The sequence below is a fragment of the Chiloscyllium plagiosum genome, chromosome 3, assembly GCF_004010195.1.
Source record: "Chiloscyllium plagiosum isolate BGI_BamShark_2017 chromosome 3, ASM401019v2, whole genome shotgun sequence".
In the NCBI taxonomy this organism is placed as follows: domain Eukaryota; kingdom Metazoa; phylum Chordata; class Chondrichthyes; order Orectolobiformes; family Hemiscylliidae; genus Chiloscyllium; species Chiloscyllium plagiosum.
Window position 1 is genome coordinate 72,578,739 of NC_057712.1, and position 18,204 is coordinate 72,596,942.

An 18,204-nucleotide genomic window follows, 5' to 3' on the forward strand; every position below is an offset into this window, starting at 1 on the left:
TGTGGAATGCTCTGCCCCAGAGGGCAGTGGAGGCCCAGTCTCTGGATTCATTTAAGAAAGAGTTGGATAGAGCTCTCAAGGATAGTGGAATCAAGGGTTATGGAGATAAGGCAGGAGCAGGATACTGATTAAGGATGATCAGCCCTGATCATATTGAATGGTGGTGCAGGCTCGAAGGGTAGAATGGCTGACTCCTGCACCTATTGTCTATTCCATCCATTGACTCCACCTGTACTTCACACTGCCTCGGGAAGGCAACCAACATAATCAAAGAACCTCCCACACTGATTATGCTCTCTCCCAACAAAAGCTTGAACACATGTACTAACAGATTCAAGAACAGCTTCTATTAGACTTCTGAGTGGACCTCTCAAATGTTACATTTAATGTTAATCTCTCTCTTCATGCATCTCCTGTGCAGCTGTGACATTGTATTCTTCTCTCTATTCTGTTACTAATGCATGTTGTATGGTATAATCTGCCTACACTGCATGCAAAACAAAACTTTTCACTGTACCTAGGTACACGTGACTATAACAGCCTCCCTGGAAATGCATTTTTCGTGGCCCCCAAACTGTCTTGAATGTTCTATTTGAAACCTTTGCATTAAGCCCTACCCATATCACAGTATTGAGTGCTACCACATAACTGCTCTTGGAAATCTCTGTACTCCTAAATGTGACAATGTGATCACTTTTGCAGAAGGCTGGTTTTCAACAATAAGAACACTTACAGAAAGGATTCATCATGCACTCAAAGAACTGCATCTGCCATAGGCGTGCATATTCAGTTAGTCTATCTACGTCCCTTAGTAACTTCCTGCTTCCAAGCATGCAACAGACTCCGCCCTAACTTAATGTAATGAAAACATTGATTTACAGCACTTTATTCTTTTATACAAGTCAGCAATATATATGATAAAAAAAAACTGCCATTCCAGTAGAAGGCCCTTGGGAAAATTACCTGCCGGAAAACATTATCCCTACACTGTCTCCTACTTCCCAAGCAGCTACTGAACTGTGCCTTAATTACCTCCTTGTGCTATCATTTTTGTTGTTAATTTCTTGCATGGAGCCGGAGTAAAGCCTTTTGGGATATGTATGGATAAGATTAATTCTAACCCGAGCGCTTAATTACCATACTACAGAAAATAAACAATGACAGTTAGATGTGTCTTGCCCACCACAAGTCTGGGTATGCAAGTGCTCACTCACTCTGTCCTTGTAATAGATTCCAGTAACTTCTGCACAATTGATTTTGAACTGACCAAGTCCCTTCAGGTGGTTTACGCCTCCCTTCTTACATAAATAACTTTTGTAACTTTCAGAGGCACAATCAGTGTATCTAGACAGCTTTGGAAAATTATGACTTAATTATCTCAGGAATTTTGGTGTTTTTCTTTGAAGTGGGTATTTTTACCAAATTCATTGCAGAGCAGAATGATCTTGCCCCTGAGAAATTTAATCTTAAAAACACGAGCAAAAGTAAATTAAGGCACACTGAAATTTGGCCAAGCTATGTGATTTGTAGTTACATAGGTTGTTATAGCTTTAAAGTAGATAACCATATATTTAACATGTTCAAAGTTTACTTTTATTTTGAAAAGATTTTAAATGTTGTAATTTTAACTAACTCCTACCACTTCCTCTGGTGGTTCATTCCATGTACAGACCACGCTCTGTGCAAACTTTGCCTCTCTGGTCCCTTTTAAGAACATAAGACATAGAGCAGAAATTAGGCCGTTCAATCCATTAAGTCTGTTTTGCCATTCAGTCGTTCCCCTCTTTCCCCTCTCGCCTTCACCTGTGCTCTCTAGTTATGGATGCTCTACCCTTGGAAAAAGATCTTGCTATTCACCTTATTTATACCTCTTATGATTTTGTTATCCTCTATAAGGTCATCCCTCAGACCCTGACACTACAGAGAAAAAGGTCCCAGCCTATCCAGCCTCTCCTTATAACTCAACTCCTACAGTCCTTGCAAACTTTTTCTGCACCCTTTCTAGTTCAATAATATCTTTCCTATAACAAGGTGACCAGAAATGTACACATCAATTCAAAAGTCACCTTGCCAATGCTTTGTTTATCTGCAACTTAATATCCCAAATCCTGCACTCAATGTTCTGACCAATGAAGGCCACCGTGCCAAGGACCTTCATCACCCTATCTACGTACAACGCCACTTTCAAGGAACTCTGAACCTGCATCCATTGGTCTTTCAGCTCAACATTAGATTAGCTTGGGTAATACCTAGTTGTGGAGCACACTTCTTCAGCACTGTAACCGGCACCCTGCCGATGCCTGTATCCTGTGTGCTCAGCTGTTTCTTTACCACAGAGTCCATTGAATTAGCTGAAGACTGGCCTCTGGTGGTATAGACCTTAGAAACTGAAGTTAGTCCTCTATTTGGCACTTCTGCTTGAAGATCGTTGCCATATTGCAAACTTGCCTTGCCTGTAGCACTAACACTACATTCTGTCACCGTTGAGGAATTTAGGAGGGGTGGATATTCATGAGTTACCACCTTTTTCTTCTGCCCCCAAACTTTCTTCTCCATCCCCAGCTCCACCTCACATCAGTAAAGAGATTTGATTTGATTGGTTGTGAAATTGCATCAGGTCTGCATGCATATGTGTCACTTGATTAGGTTGGACAGCGTCACATGTAGGTGGTAGTGATGGTGTTTGGCACACTTGCGGAGGGGTGACCTTAGGGAGGATGATAAAATCTTGAAGAGCATCGATATGGTAAGTAGCCAAAGTCTTTTTCTAAGGGTAGGCGAGTTCAAAACATAGAGGGCATAGGTTTTGGGTGAGAGGGGAAGGGTTTTAAGAGACACCTGAGGAGCACCTTTTTCACGTGGAGGATGATGTGCATACAGAATCCACTGCCAGAGAAAGTGTTAGAGGCAAATACAATTACAGCATTTAAAAGACATTTGGACAGGTACATGAATAAGAAATGTTTAGAGAGACATGGACCAAAAGCAGGCAAATGGGACTAGTTAAGTTTGGGGTACCTGGCCAGAGTTTGACCAGCAGGTCTGTTTCCTTGCTGTGTGACTCTGATTTATTTTGCAGCTTGCTAAGCTGCATGCAGACAAATAAGATGGTGTTCTGTGTTAACCCGTTAGTTTGCAAACTCTGCGCTGGGAATTTCTTACCCACATACCCTGCCCACTCCCCCACCCCACTGCCTTCCTCCCCACCAAACGCCCACACCACAAACTCACACCACACCCTCCCATCCCCCACCATGGCCCACACCACAAAGCCCCACACTCCACACAAGCACACCAGCTATGCAGACAGGTACACATGCACAGACCCACAGACATGCACACTCCCAGGTGGTGAGGGAGCCAAAGGTAGAAGAAGTGGTGGGCCCTTAGCTTTCTTGTACACCCCCAAGGTGTCCTTCATAATGATGGGTGAGTAAGGCCTCACACAACCCGTCTATGCTTGGTCAAGACCCTGTTTGTCCCTCCTGCTCCAACGATACAGGCAGTGGGAGAAAGCAAACCAAATGAGGCCAGCCACTGTTTCAATCTCTGTGGTGAAAATATGGGAATGGAGAAGGACATACCTTTTCTGGGGCTCTTCCATGCCTATCTAGGGCATCCCCTCCCAAGACGCTAGTCCTCTCTTTGTGAATTCCCCACCCCCAACCAAAATGCACAGCCTATCTCTCCCTTCTCTTGTCACCATTCTTGGCCCAGCCAAGAATCAGGACCAAGCTTGACATAGATTTTCTCCTCAAGGATGATTGTACTCTGAGCAGTAACCACAATTGTGTCCAGGAGCTACTAAGACTACTCTATTGCTGACCACTCAGTTTGGCATCACCTCTTGACCATTGGACTTCCTTACCTTGCAGGTTGGAAATCCAGTAGTTAGCTTGTTAAGCCTGCCTACCCCTAGTGTATTGCTGTCGCCGGGCAGGCCTTTTTTAAAGTTGGTCAGCTCGTGATAGACTTATCTACTGATGAGCAGGAGCCAAGCAATATGTTCCTCCCCATTATGTTCTTCTGCAAAAATTCAGCCACATGTTCTAAAGCAAGTGCAATGATGTGAACTTATTTAATTTTCTATCCATAATAGTCAGAACTCTTAGTATGTAAATGATAATCACTCTCAAATCGAAAATGTATTAAATATTCATTATTCTGTAAGACAGTCTTTAATTTTAGTTCAGCTTGTAACAATGTTGCTTTGATTGAAAAGCTATACTCAACTGCCCTCAAGGAAATGGTGAATTTAAAAGGTGGTACAGAAAAAAGCCTGCTTTGATGCTTGTTAAATTAATATCATAATTGCATAACATTTCCATGATTGCATGTAGTTTGAGTGAAGTAGTTGTTTGTTTTGATGTGCTATTATTTTAAGGTGGGCCTTAGATTCAAAACACATCTGAGATTTCCCAAACTCAAATGCTAATTAGCAGTAATTAACATGAAGCCTGTGGTGAATACAATTAGAAGAATCTGATTGTTCGAGGAGTAAATATTATTTACTTTACCAGGTATTCTTTAAGAAAGCAAGGAACTCAAAATCATCAAGTTAAATATTACAGGAGGAGGAGCTGGAGTAGTTTTAGCTGGGGTAGCATAGTTTTATAGACACACATCCAAATCTCCAGCTCAGCTGCAATGCTGTGCACGTAGCCAACGTCCTCGAGCATGTGGAGTTGATAAGGAAAAGCTAGAGGATGTGGTCGACTCGGATTTTGAGAAGGCTTTTGATAGTGTCCCATATAAGAGATTAGCACACAAAACTAAAGCACTTAGGATTGGGGATAGTGTGCTAACATGGTTACAGCTGCCTGGCAGACAGGAAACCGTAGGAATGCATGGATCATTTTCCAATGGCACGCAATGATTCATGGGCAACTGTAGAGATCAGTGCTTAGACTCGAGCTTTTAACACTAGATATTGCACAATTCACAACAGAGCGAACTAGATTTAAACTTCCAAGTTTGCAGGGGGCTCAAAGCCAATATTGAAGATGACGTTCAGAAGTTGGACTATGGATAGAATGTAGTTGATGGTACTCCAGGGCGCATATTTGGTATGATCTGAAAATGAAGTTTGAGAATAGATAACCATCAAAGTGTTGGTTCTTGGTGAAGCAGAGAAGATGCTGAATAAAGGTTTTAAGGAGCAGGTCAATGATGTCCACAAATATTTACCCCCACAGCGATATAGGTAATTCTGATTAGTGCAATGCTGCCTCATGAAATTCTGAAAATAACCAACAAGTTAATGACTGAACCGATCTGCATCCTTGTCAAACATGATGAGTTGACTTTGGGAGGAATCGAACAGTCCTTTGTAACGGTTGAAAGGGAGGAGTGGAAGTTTGACAATTGTGTGACTTGTTTAACACGCTGACTATTACTCAAGCTGTTAGCTTCTGCAATGCAAAATGGAAGATGGACTGGCTCACCAAAACACATATGCGAGGCTAATTTCACAGTGTCATCAATGCATGCTGACATGCCTCCAAAGGAGAGAGAGTCCATCATGAAGGAATTCCATTCTTGTGCAAGTTGAGTGTTCGTTTCTGCAGATATTTGGCTGAGAGATTTGGATGCGCATCAGATCTCACAAACTATAAACTATGATTTACTGAATGACAGGGAGTTGCATATCCACCAGGATTGGTCAATCAGGTCAATATAGCCTGAAATGTGACCATCAACTTTGTTAAAAACAATGACATTTGTATACTGCAAGATATTGAACAATATTATTCAACACCGATTGATGAAATAACAATGAATGCTGCTGACCTTATTCAACGGAAGTGAAAGACCAGGGGAGCCTGATGGGCAGTGGATTACATTATTGCAGTTCAAAACAAAATACATCACATTGTACAAGCACCTTGTTCGTGCATAGCCTAGCCTTGTTTGTGAAACTTGGATCTTATTTTCAGTACCATGTGGTTTGAAAACCAATGCCGTTATCATCATCTGTAAATCAAGGGATTACTGGGATTCTTGTTTTGTAATTAACAAATACAGAATTTTAAACTCCTCTAATTTTAATGAAAGATGAAGTATGGATACTGTTCATCTTCATTAGCATTTGATATCAATGTCCTTTTTAAAAAAAAATAAAATTGGATCAGAGACTTAGCTGTGGGGGGGATGCCGAGATGCTTCAGTGTGATTTAAACAAGTTGAGTGAGTGGGTAGATGCATAACAGATGAAGTATCATGTGGATAATTGTGAAGTTCTCCACTTGGGTAGAAAAACAGGAAAGTAAGTTATTTCTGCATGGCGATAGATTGGGAAATGGAGAGGTGCAGCAAGACTCGGTTGTCCTTGTACACTATACACTGAAAATAAGTATAAAGGCACAGCAGGCAGTGAAGAAGGCAAGTCATATGTGGTGAGACGATCTGAGGACAGAAGCTGGGATATCTTGCTGCGATTGTACAGAGCACACCTGGAGTACTGTGTGCAGTTTTGGTTTCCTTATCTGAGGAGGCATATTCTGATTATGGAGAGAGTGCGATGAAGGTTTAGCAGATTAGTCTTGTCATCCCAGGAATCAATGTATGAACAACAGCTGGATTGGTTAGGAATACTTTCATTGGAGTTTCAAAGAATAAGGGGGTGAGGGATCTCATAGAAACTATTAAAATGGGTTTCTTGATCCGATGCTGTTGTGAATCAGCTAAATGGAATCTGCACCACTGGTAGTCACCATGTTGTGCAAGTAAACCTAATCTGCGCCTTATCACATGATAAATTTGCTTCCACCATCACATTGTGGAATAAGATGGACTGAGTCTGCTGGGGTTAGTGTGACACTTGCTGCTAGAACTAGAAGAGGCTTATTGGAGGTTAACAGCTGGTTACAGGTTCTTTTTTTTTTTAAATTATTCATTCATCGGTATTGGTGTTACTGGCTAGTCTGGCATTTATTGCCCATTTCCTAGTTCCTCTTGATAAGGTGGTGGTGATTTGCCTTCTGGAAGCATTGCATTCCTTTGTGCTGATAGATTTGCACTTCAAAGTGAGTTGCTAGATATTGATTTAGTAGCACTGAAGTGATGGTAATATATTTCAAGTCAGTGTGATGAATAACCTGGAGGGGAATTTGCATGCCGTGGATCATAGTGTTTTCATCTATTTGTTACCTCTTTTCCTTTGTGGTGGTAGTAGTTGTGAAATTTGAAGATGCTGTCTCAAAAACCTTGGTGAATTTCTGCAGTGCATCTTGTAGATGGTGCATACTGCTGTTACTTTGCATCGGTGGTTGATGTAGTAAATCCACAGTTTTCCTTGGATTTTCCCCCAGATTCCCATTGACTCAGGGTTCCCTCATACTATACTTAGTCAAATGCGACCTTGAAGTCAAGGGCAGCTGTTTTCCCCTCTTCTGTGATGTTCAGCTGTTGTGTGCAAAGCTGTAATGATATCAAGAGCTGTGTGCTCCTGGTGGAACCCAATTTGTGAATCTTTGAGCAAGTTATTGCTTAGCAAGTGCTGCTTCAAACACTGGTCATTTCTTCCATCAAGTGTGGTGCTGGAAAAGCACAGCTGGTCAGGTAGTATCTGAGTAGCAGGAGAGTCGATGTTTTTGAGCATAGGTTCTTCATGCAGGAATGTGATGACGAGTGTATGCTCTTCCTGACGAAGAGCTAATGCTCGAATCGTCAACTGTCCTGCTCCTCGAATGCTGCCTGACCCCGACTGTGCTTTTGACTCTCATCCTCCAGCATCTGCAGTCCACACTTTCTCCCATCCCTTCCGTCAGTTTATTCATGATGGAGAGTAGTATGCTTGACATCGTTCCAGACACTAAGGAGAACCTGGATGTTAGATCTTACTCATTTGAGAACCTAATCTGTTCTGCCCACAATGCTATGTGACGTGATCATAATGGTGACGTTTGCACCTCACTATTAACACTTGCAGAGCCTTGCACCATTGTGTAACAGATGCTACTGTTGATTTATTCCAGGATTTTCTGATCACAGAAAAAGTCAATGTAGCGGCTCCTCCCAGGACAGTGAGCAGAGCAAAATAGAGTTGGGGTAGGAGAGGGCTTAGTCTTTGTTTTGGCTGGGTAGTATTTCTATTTTAATGAACAAGACTTGATGAGTCAGACATTGAATGGGGTGAGGTTGTTGAATACTGGGGTGATTGGCAATCATGCTTATGAAGTTGCTCAACTGTTGACCAGATTTTAAACTATCAAGGTAGAAGGTGTGAAGTTAGCCTCACTTTCTGCCCTAAGCTGTGTCCAAGGTGATCATGCAGTGCCTGCTGGAATTTTCTATGGGAAACTGAAACGCTTCCTGTATGTCATGCATCAGAACTTGCATTGGCTCCTGACATAGCTCTTACGAGTATGTTCATTCTCCAAGGATCTGGAGACCAGAGATTTGGGCTATAAAACCATAGCCTAGTGTGATTGACACAGTTTTCTGCTTCCAAGGATAAAGCTGTAATTTCAGTCTTGTTTTTGATGATTTCCTTTCCCTTGGGTTTGTCGTTTTCTGACTCACCTCTGAATTTTTTCTTAAAGGATTTCTGCTGGGATGTGAGCTGAGTTTCTTAACACCATCACTCTGAGATGAAGAAGGGATGTGGGGTACAAACTACCATGTGAGCTTATTCTTTTACAGAATCATTTCTGTTTCCTCAGGATTCCTTTTGTGAACGTTTGAATATCAAAACTGTTTCCACAGGATGAGAAGCAGAAGCATATAATGGATTTGGTCCCTTCTGAAGATGAGTTATAGGAAATAAATGCCATTCAAACATGTCAAATTATGTCAGATTGCAAGGAGAAAATAAAATAATTGTGTAAAGTCTGCTTTGTCAAAACATTCTGAAGAACCTAGTGCAAAAAAAGAGTTAACTAAATCTGATAACTGATATCAGTTTTATTTCTATTCATTCCTCTTCTTCCTTTTAAGTCCTAGTCTTTTTTAAGTTCCAGTCCTTTCATAGAATCCTGATTAATTTGCCACTTTGAATTGTTTCTTTTTTGTAAAGCATTAAATTTTCATGTGCACATCTATCTAAGTTTCTTGTCAAACAAGTAGATGAAAGTATTTTGCACAGTCTAGATAGGGAACCTAACCAAATTCTCCACAGAATTACAAATGCAGTAAGTCATTTTGAGAGTTCCTTTTCCTCCCTGGAAATGTAAATTTTGGATGTAAATTTATTCTGTTGCATACATTTTGTGGCTGACTGGGGTTAGGTGGATAGCAAATAATCATAGCTTCCTGTGGGACTCTGGAGGTAATGGTATTTTGTTTGAGATGCACATCTGTTGCCACACACCCTGTGGTTACAACCATCTGGGCAAAACTGGAACTGGCTCCTCTCAGCTGGGAAATGGGGGATAGGCTTGGAGGAGGATAGTGTGATCAACCACGTCAGAGGCTGTTCTGAAGTTGAGAAGGAGGGGAGGTATCATGCACCACTGAAACAGTCACGTAGCCACAATTCGCCAATTCTGTTTCAACAACCCCTTTCAAGCCTCTTCCACCCAGAAGAACAAGGACACCAGACTCGGGGAGCATCCCCGTCTCCCAGCAGACTTCTAAATCACATAGCATTCTGACTTGAAAAGATAGTGCTGCTCCTTTATCATTGCTGGTCAAAATCCTGGGATTCTCTTCCTAACAGCACTGAGTATAGCTACACTGCATGGGGAGGCAGTGGAGTAGTGGCAATGTCAATGTATGAGTAATCCAGAACCCGAGGCCAAAATTCTGGTACATAGTTTAAAATTCTAGCGTGGCAGATAGTGAAATTTGAATTTAAATAAATTGGCATAGAGAGCTGGTCTAATGGCTACCATAGAAAGATCATCAATTATTGTAAATACCCAAGCTAAAGAGCTAGATAATTGACTTCAGAAAAAAAGGAGGAGAACATGCCTTCATCTACATCAATGTAACTGAGGCTGAGAGCATGGAAAGCAACATGTTCTTCAGCATGATAATAACTGACTTCCCACATAAATGCAATGGTCAAGAAGGCACAATAACTCCTCTTCCTCAGGCAGCTCAGGAAATTTGGCATGTCCGTAAGGACCCTTATCAACTTCTACAGATGCAGTTTTGAAAACATACTGTCTGGGTGCGTAATGGCCTGGTATAATAATTGCTCTGCCCAGGCCATAAGAAACTACAGAAGCGTGTGTGTACAGCCCAGACCATCACAGAAGCCAACCTTCCATTCATGGACTATATTTCAATGGCTCACTGCTGCAGAAAGACTGCTAACATCATTAAGGACCTATTGCACCCCAGTATTGATCTCCTCCAGCATCTTCCGTCAGGCAGAAGATACAGAAGCCTGAACACATGCAACGGCAGGTTCAATAACAGTTTCTTCGCAGCCATTATTAGACTGATGAATGGACTCTCCAGCTTCACATAATGCTGATCTTGCTAACATTGCTGTCTCCTAGTGCTTACCCTATGCAATATAACCTATATGCCTCTGTCTAAGTCTTTCAGTGTTATACATCTTCGCTTACTATGATCTGCCTGTACAGCTCATAAGCAAAGCTTTTCGCCGTACTTCGGTACATGTGAATAAAAAATAAATCAATCAGATCAGTGTCCTTTAGGGAAGGAAATCTGCCCTTACCTGATCTGACCTACATGTGACTCCAGATCCACAGCAATGTTGCGAATTCTTAACTGTTCTCTGGGCAATACATTCTTGCTTAGCCAATGATGCCCACATCCTTTAAACAAATTTTTTTGAAAAATAGACTGGGTGGTTCAAGATATATCAGTACGACCTTCTCAAGGACTAACAGGGATGGGCAATAAATGATTATCTTGCCATCCCATGATCGATTTGTTTTTTTTTTAGAAAAAGGATGTCATTTGTGACTTGCCTTTGACTTGCGCTATTCCACTGCTGTGCCAGGGCAGAAATTTAATTAGAGTGTCTCAAGCATGCAGTTGCACTGAAGGTTCATATGGATTTCTGACACAACAATTCATCCATGGACATCTGAGAAATTGGATGGTTAGAAATGGGGCTTTTGCCAGGACACAGACCCCTCAAGTGTGGAAAATAGTTTACTTCTATTTATGCTGAAGTTTCATAATTACAAACACTTTATCATATTGTATGCCTGATTCGATGGAAAAAGAATTGTATTTTCTTATGTTAGTCAGAATGAGTGTACCAACATTGTATAGAATCGTCAAGTTTTCTCTAGGTTCAGATTTAACTTCAGTTTTTTATATTATGTATTCTGCAATAAAGTCTATATTTCTCTTACAACCTTAAGTTATCTTTAGTATCCTTCTGAAATGTACTTCTAAATAATTCTACCCTTCCACAGTACTGATCCTGTCTCCATGAAGTATAAATACTGTTGATTTTCCTTAATCGGTGTGTTGTACAACAAGCAGTGTTTGAGAGGAGTAAAGATTGCAATTAAGAGTGGGCTGGTAAGCAGATGAGTGAAAAAGGAATTGTTGTGTATGTTCTCAAGTTTTGATGAAGTGCTGAGTGGAAGCTCTTGTGAAACCAAATGACTGTGAAAGTCTGCTTCTGTGCCACAGGTTCAATGTGATTTGAAATAGTCACCTCCTACTTGCATTGAATTTGCAAAAAGTCAAAACAGACAGGTTGCCAAAGCTTTTCAGCTTGCACCATCAGGACAAAGGCAAGAATGCCAAACTTCAAAAGTTCGCAGCAATCCATACTGCCGAAGAAAAGGGTGGTGATTAGTTGGCAATTTGACATTAATTGGCTGAAGTGTTTAAATGGAAAATAGAAACAGAGAACAGTTTGGCTTCCCAAACTGAGGCAAGTTCTTTAGAATGCATAGTGCTTTCTAAAGAAAGTACCAATGGCCCATGTTATAATCTTGACTGATTATCTTAAATTGATTGTTAGTATTAAATCAGGCCTTTTTTTTTAGCTTCATTCTACAACTTCAACTTTTTGATACCCATTGTTTCCCTTCTCTCATGAGTTGAGATTTTGTATCTTCTTTACCACCTGACTTACTTAAAAAGGCTTGCTTGCTTAGTCTAGCATTTTCAGAAACCTGAGATGAAATTGCTTAGAACTTGGTTGAGATTTGGAATTGTTTGCAAAGGGAGCAAAGCTACCATGTGGCAAGAGGAAAATGGGTTTTATATTTTTGTCACAACTTTTATCTTAAAGCACCATTTTTGATTCCTGCTACAAGCAGTTGAACACACAGTACAGAATGGGAAAAGGGGATATATTTGGTTGTTACTCCAGACATATTAAAGGAAACAAATGAGATTTAAAACTTTGAACTAATGTCGATTGGAATTTTTTTCAAAAAAAACTTTGTATGAAGCCTGCTAGATAGTGGTCAGAAAGTGTAGAAGAAACTTGAGTTAAAAAGATTAAATATATACTGTATTTCTAGTTTTATTTCTTCTTTGTGCTTCTTTCCTTTTAAGTTCCAGTTCTTTTCATGCAATTCTGATTAATTATGCCACTTTGAATCATTTCCATTTTTAAAACCATTAAATTTTAACATACGCTTGTATATATGTTTGGTGTTAAATCAGGGAGATGAAAGTATTTCGCACACTTCCTAGATAGAGAACATTGTCAAATTCTCCACAGAATTAGTCATTTGAGAGTTTTTCTTTCTTCATTGGAAATGCAACTTTTGATAGAGATTTCTTTCTGTTCCATAACTGAAAGTCCTACTATGTCGGACGTTAGAGGTGAGATTTTGAAGATGGTTAGTTGACCATGTCAAAGGCTACAGTGAGGTCAGAATGGGTAAGTACAAATAATGCATCATGATCACAAACTTTCATTTGTGACTGTGCTTTCGATCAGGATTGTTTAAGTGCCATGTCAGGATACACACCTAATTGCAGAGAATCAACCATCGTTTCAGCAAAGACTGCATGGGTTTATGCAATGCAAACAGTCAAGCCTTTGGAGGAGAAAAGGATGTTAGAAAGGCTCCTTTGCTGAGGCAGAGGTTCCACTAAACTGCAGGAGCCAGCCTACTTGTATCTGCATCATATTATAGACAGTAATCAATGTTATTGGTCTGTAGAATACATCAGAGGACATGGCGCCATCATGATAATGTCACTGGACTAGTAACCCAGAGCCACAGCCTAATGTTTAGGGACATGAGTTTGAATCCCATCATGACAAATGACAAATTTTGAAAATAAAATCTGAATTAGAACACTAGCCTAATGATGACTATTCATCGCAGCTGGCTGTAAAAACCTTTCTGGTTCACTTATGTCCTTTTTATAAAGGAAATTTGCTATTGTTACTTAGATCGATGAGAGACAGACAATAGTCTGTCACAGCAGTCACAATCAATGGCGTGTTGGGATTGGCTTATTTTTGTGAAGGCTAATCTGTAACCATGATTTTTGAACATGTACATGTCAGATACTGCAGATGACTGCAAGGGTCTGTGGAGTGTTAGTGGAAGTTTGATTTCATTGTGGGTTCATGACAGGAGATAGAAAATGTTAATCCATTAGCTGTGGCAAAATCTAGGATGAACAAGTTTTTTAAAATAAATTTAGTCTCGTAACTTTAGGTTCAGTTAGAAGGCAATCTGGCTGGGCTCAAAAGCAAGTATAGTTTCTTCTGGAAAAGGAGGTTGTTCAGAACAGTTAGTGAATCTTCTAGGGCAGGAGTGTTTGGTTAGAATTCTGCAGATTATTAAAAGTCTGGGAAAATCTAAGATCTCAGTTATGAGTGTCAACACTGAAGGCCCACATCACATAGGACTGGAACTGGGAAGAAACCGTTAGGTCAAACCTACAGGTCTGACAAGGAAAGAAAGTTTCTCTAGATTCTGGCTAACTGTAAATTGGTGTTGGGAGAAGACGGGATTTTGTTTTGCTGTCTGTTAAGTTTTGCCTTGCTGTGGGAGCACACTGGACATTATACCCTGCTCTTCCTCACAAAAGTTTTTTTTATTTTTAATCCAAGTATGCAGGAACTTCGATTTACCAGTCTGCTAGACCCAGATTTTCCAGGAAATGTAGACCAGGTTTCTGTACTTAATGAGAGCTACTAATTAAATAATTGAATAGATTCTAATCATAGAAATCATATAGTGTGGAAACTGGCCATTCAGCCCATCAAGTCACCACTAACCATCTGAACAGCACCTCACCTGGATCCTCACCAACACCCCCTTGCTGTAACCCTGCACATCCCATGACCATACCACCTAACTTATACATCCTGGACACTGTGGTCAATTTAGTATTGCCAATCTACCTCACCTGTGCATCTTTGGACTGTGGGAAAAAAGCAGGGCATCCAGAAGAAACTGAGTAAACAACAATTGATATATGACTTTACTACTTGAAACTCTAACCCATTTCTAGTATTTCCCATTCCACTGTGCACGCACACCCACAAATTAAGACAAAAACAAAAAAAATCAGTAATACAGATGGAGGTGAAACAAAATTTTAGGTACAGTTTAATGGCACCAGTCCTGAGGATTCATTGGAGATATCCTTTTGTTTTCCAAGTCCTTCAGTTGTGTGACCTTTTCTGTCACTTTCTTATACTATTTCACAAGAAGCGCAAAGTGATTGGCTCACAGGTGACAAAAGCTGTGACTTCTAGGTTAAACACAATAATTTATGGCTACCGATCTGAAGAAATAACTGGGTTTCTTCAGCTGCCCAAGTGTTTCTAGTGCAGAGTGACAGGGCACCACCTCCTCTTTTCGAGGGTTCCCAAGGGCTTCCCTCCATATCATTCACACCCACAAGTTTCTGAGATACTCAGGAACCACTCAGAGTTGTTGTCAGACTGATTGCAACTTCACAAAGCAGTAAACAATCTCTTGTTGCCTGAATCTCACTTTGTACACAGACCCCAAGAGCTGGCCTGTCTACAAATATTTTCCCTCACTGCTAGAGCAAACAGCAGTGTAAAATTCAGAGTTTCAGTAACTTGTTTATAAAAATGCAGCAATTCTGTGGTTTTCAAGCAATTCTTTTCCCAACTTGGTCACAATCAAACATACAAAGTAAAATAAAAGGATGCAGTCTTGACAATTTTGAAATCTTCCTAACTGCTATATTAAGGTAATTTTATTTGCCTATTTTCGTTTTAGTTCTTTCGTATAATAAACTTCTGTTTTAATGTTAAAATCAAATCTACAGTCTTGTGAGCTTATTTTTCAGTGAAAGACTGCTATGTTAAATTGATTTTGAAAATGCATGATCTAACAAACGAGATTTTGTTCTGGGATTGAACTTATTCAGTAGTCACACCTTGTCAGCTGTCTTTCAGATATTCAAGTGTAGTACATCCATCCATTTCCCCCTTTTATCCTCAGCACGTGTATGTCGTCCAATAATTTGTTTAAATGTTACTTCCATTTCACAAGCCACATTGTCTCTGCTGAATTATCTTGAACCTTTCTTAATGGTTTATTGTAATGTCTTTAATAATTGCTTTCAACATCTTCACTGAAACCGATGGGAAGTAGAATCGGTCTGTAGTTTTCTTTTAATCTATCTTCCTTTTTGAATAAACAAGTTACATTTGCTGTTTCCATTCGAATGGAACTTTTCCCTAATCCAGGTAGTTTTGGAAGATTAAAATGAAAACACCGATTTAATCTCACTAGCCACTTCCTTGAAGAGCCAGAATGAGGTCCATTGGGACCTGGTTACCTGGTAGCCTCGGCTTGCTCAGTACTACATCTCTGGTGAATGGAATTTTCTTGAGTTCCTCCCTCCGTTCCAGTTCCTGATTTGCAGCTATTTGAACATTGTCAGAGTCCTGATGAAGGGTTTCCTGCTCCTCTAATGCTGGCTCACCAGCTGTGCTTTTCCAGCTTCACATCTATTGACTCTGACTTCCAGCATCTGCAATCCTTACTGTCTCCTATTTCAGGATTGTTTACTTGTATCTTTTAAGTTACTCCTTAATTTGCTACAATAGCCTTCATTTGATCCTGTTCCTCGGACTATCCTAAAATCCATGTCTCTAATGAAGAATAATGAGGTTTCTTTAACATAACTATCCCTTTTGAAATTCACACTGCCACCTTTGAGATAATTCCTTTAATCATTGGTCTTTAAACACTGACCTCATTGTCAGGGTTAACTTTTTGTCCCTTTCAAAAGGAATTTGTAATGTAGCCCTCCTGGCACATCTACATCCTTCCTTCAAAGTGTTTCAGCGTTCCTTTTTGTCAAATTACATCTCTATGAAGCATCTTCAGGGTTTCTGAGTTAAAGGAACAATTAAAGACATAGTCCAATAAGTCTGCTCCACCACTCAATGAGAGTGTGGCCGATTTGATAATCCTTAACTCCACTTTCCTGCTTTTTCCCCATAACCCCTGATTCCCTTACCAGTTTAAAAATCTCTCTTGGCCCTGAATATCTTAATAACCCAGTCTCAACATCCTCTAAAGTGAAGAATTCCACAGATTCGCTACTGTTTGAGTGAAGGAATTCTTCCTTATTTTTGTTTTTCTCTTATATTTTTGTCATTTTTCCATCTATTCTTGTGGTCTTCTCACTTTCCATTTTGTCTGTCTCCTCTTTCCCTTTTCCTTTTCCTTCTCTCCTCTTTCTATCCTTCGCTTTCATGCTTCAAATACAAACAGAAAAAGCCTTCCATATTGTTTACTGCAACAATGTAAGCCTAATATCTCGGTAGAGTGAATGTTAATATAGTGCCTTGTTGTAAATTTACGAAAATCTCAGAAAAACAACAACACTTCCTTGTGTTGTTGGTTAGTACCAATGACACTGGTTAGAAAAACAGGTGATTTTTATCTTTGGTGTCAACATTTCTAGTGTTAGTGCAGTTAAGTACAGAACAGCTTGCAAAAACCACTTCAAACTTGCATCTTAACAAAATAAAATCAAGTTATTAACTACCAACCTGATATGAAAGTTGTGGCTAGAAGATGAAATGTGCTATTCAAAAGCAGACTATTACAAGAGGTAAAAGCACAATAAAATATCCATTCAATTATGGTAAATTCGAAGAACTAACATCATTTTGAACAAGACAAACCTTTTGTATTTTATCCCTGTCTGCCCACTTAAAAATCAAAACTTTACGTAGCCATTAACATTGAACTATGACCTCTGATGCATCTGCTTTTGTTGATTTCCATTGTAATTTACTGCTATAAATTTTTAGATTAATGAACTGAACATGTAACAAGAGCATAATGTACCACTTGTGGTAGAAGCTAAATCTGTGACATGCCTGGCACTTGGTGCCAATGAAAATCATGAAGTTAATCATTTTATAATATTAAAGAGAATGTCTTGCTGTAGTCAAATATCTAAGTATGTGAAAATGTTACTGAACTAAAAGGTATTTATTCTGGTAATGTAATTAATTTTTTTCGCACAGCTTTCCTTGCACGTTATTGTGAGCGTCCCGGACAGATTTCTGTTTTTAGCACTGGCACGTTTTACCTGGCGGATTGTATGTTTTCTATGGTGGATCTGCAAACTTTGGTGAGGGTTCTTATGGACATGCTGAATTTCCTAAGCCACCTGAGGAAGCCGAGGCATTGTTGTGCCGATTTGACCATTGAATCCATATGAGAGGTCCAGGACAGACTGTTTGTTATCGTCACTCCTAGAAACTTGACGCTCTCCTCCCTCTCCGCTTTAGCTCGGTTGAGTAGTTGGAGGTGTCTCCTCTTCTTTTCTTCCTGAAGTCAATGATCAATTCTTTGTTTTGCTGACAATGAGTGAGAAAATGTTATCATTGCACCATGACACCAAGCCCTCTATCTTCTTTCGCTATTCTGAGTGATCATATCACTGGATCACTAAATCCAGATCCCTGTTGTGGAGAATAAATGAAGTGCTAGAGAAACTCAGCAGACCCGACAGTATTTGTGGAGAGAGAAGTCAAGTTAATGTTTCAAATGTAACAGGGATCAGTGCTGTGATTTCAAATATTTGCAACATATAATCAATAATTTTGATGATGGAATTCAGTGTGTTATTGTTGAGTGTGCCAATGACACACAAGATAGTGGGAACGTCAATAGCGAGGAAGAACAGGAATCTGCAGACAGTTATAGACACCTTAACTGAGTGAGAAAATCTTGGCGGATGGAATATAATGTGGGAAAATATGCTTTGGCAGGACAGTCAGAGGAGCTGAGTGGGGAAAGGGACTGTAGAAATCTGGAGCATGGAGGGATTTGGGGGGGG

At 40.0% G+C, this 18,204-nt stretch overlaps 1 protein-coding gene and 1 pseudogene across 1 annotated transcript in view; both read left to right on the forward strand.

The window, feature by feature from the left end:
• LOC122548585 overlaps nt 1-6,910 on the forward strand; it is a 13,474-nt pseudogene extending 6,564 nt beyond the window's left edge.
• Nucleotides 1-18,204, forward strand: part of man1a1 (mannosidase, alpha, class 1A, member 1) — a 460,574-nt gene that overhangs the window by 202,534 nt on the left and 239,836 nt on the right. The gene's annotated exons all lie outside the window — the stretch shown is intronic.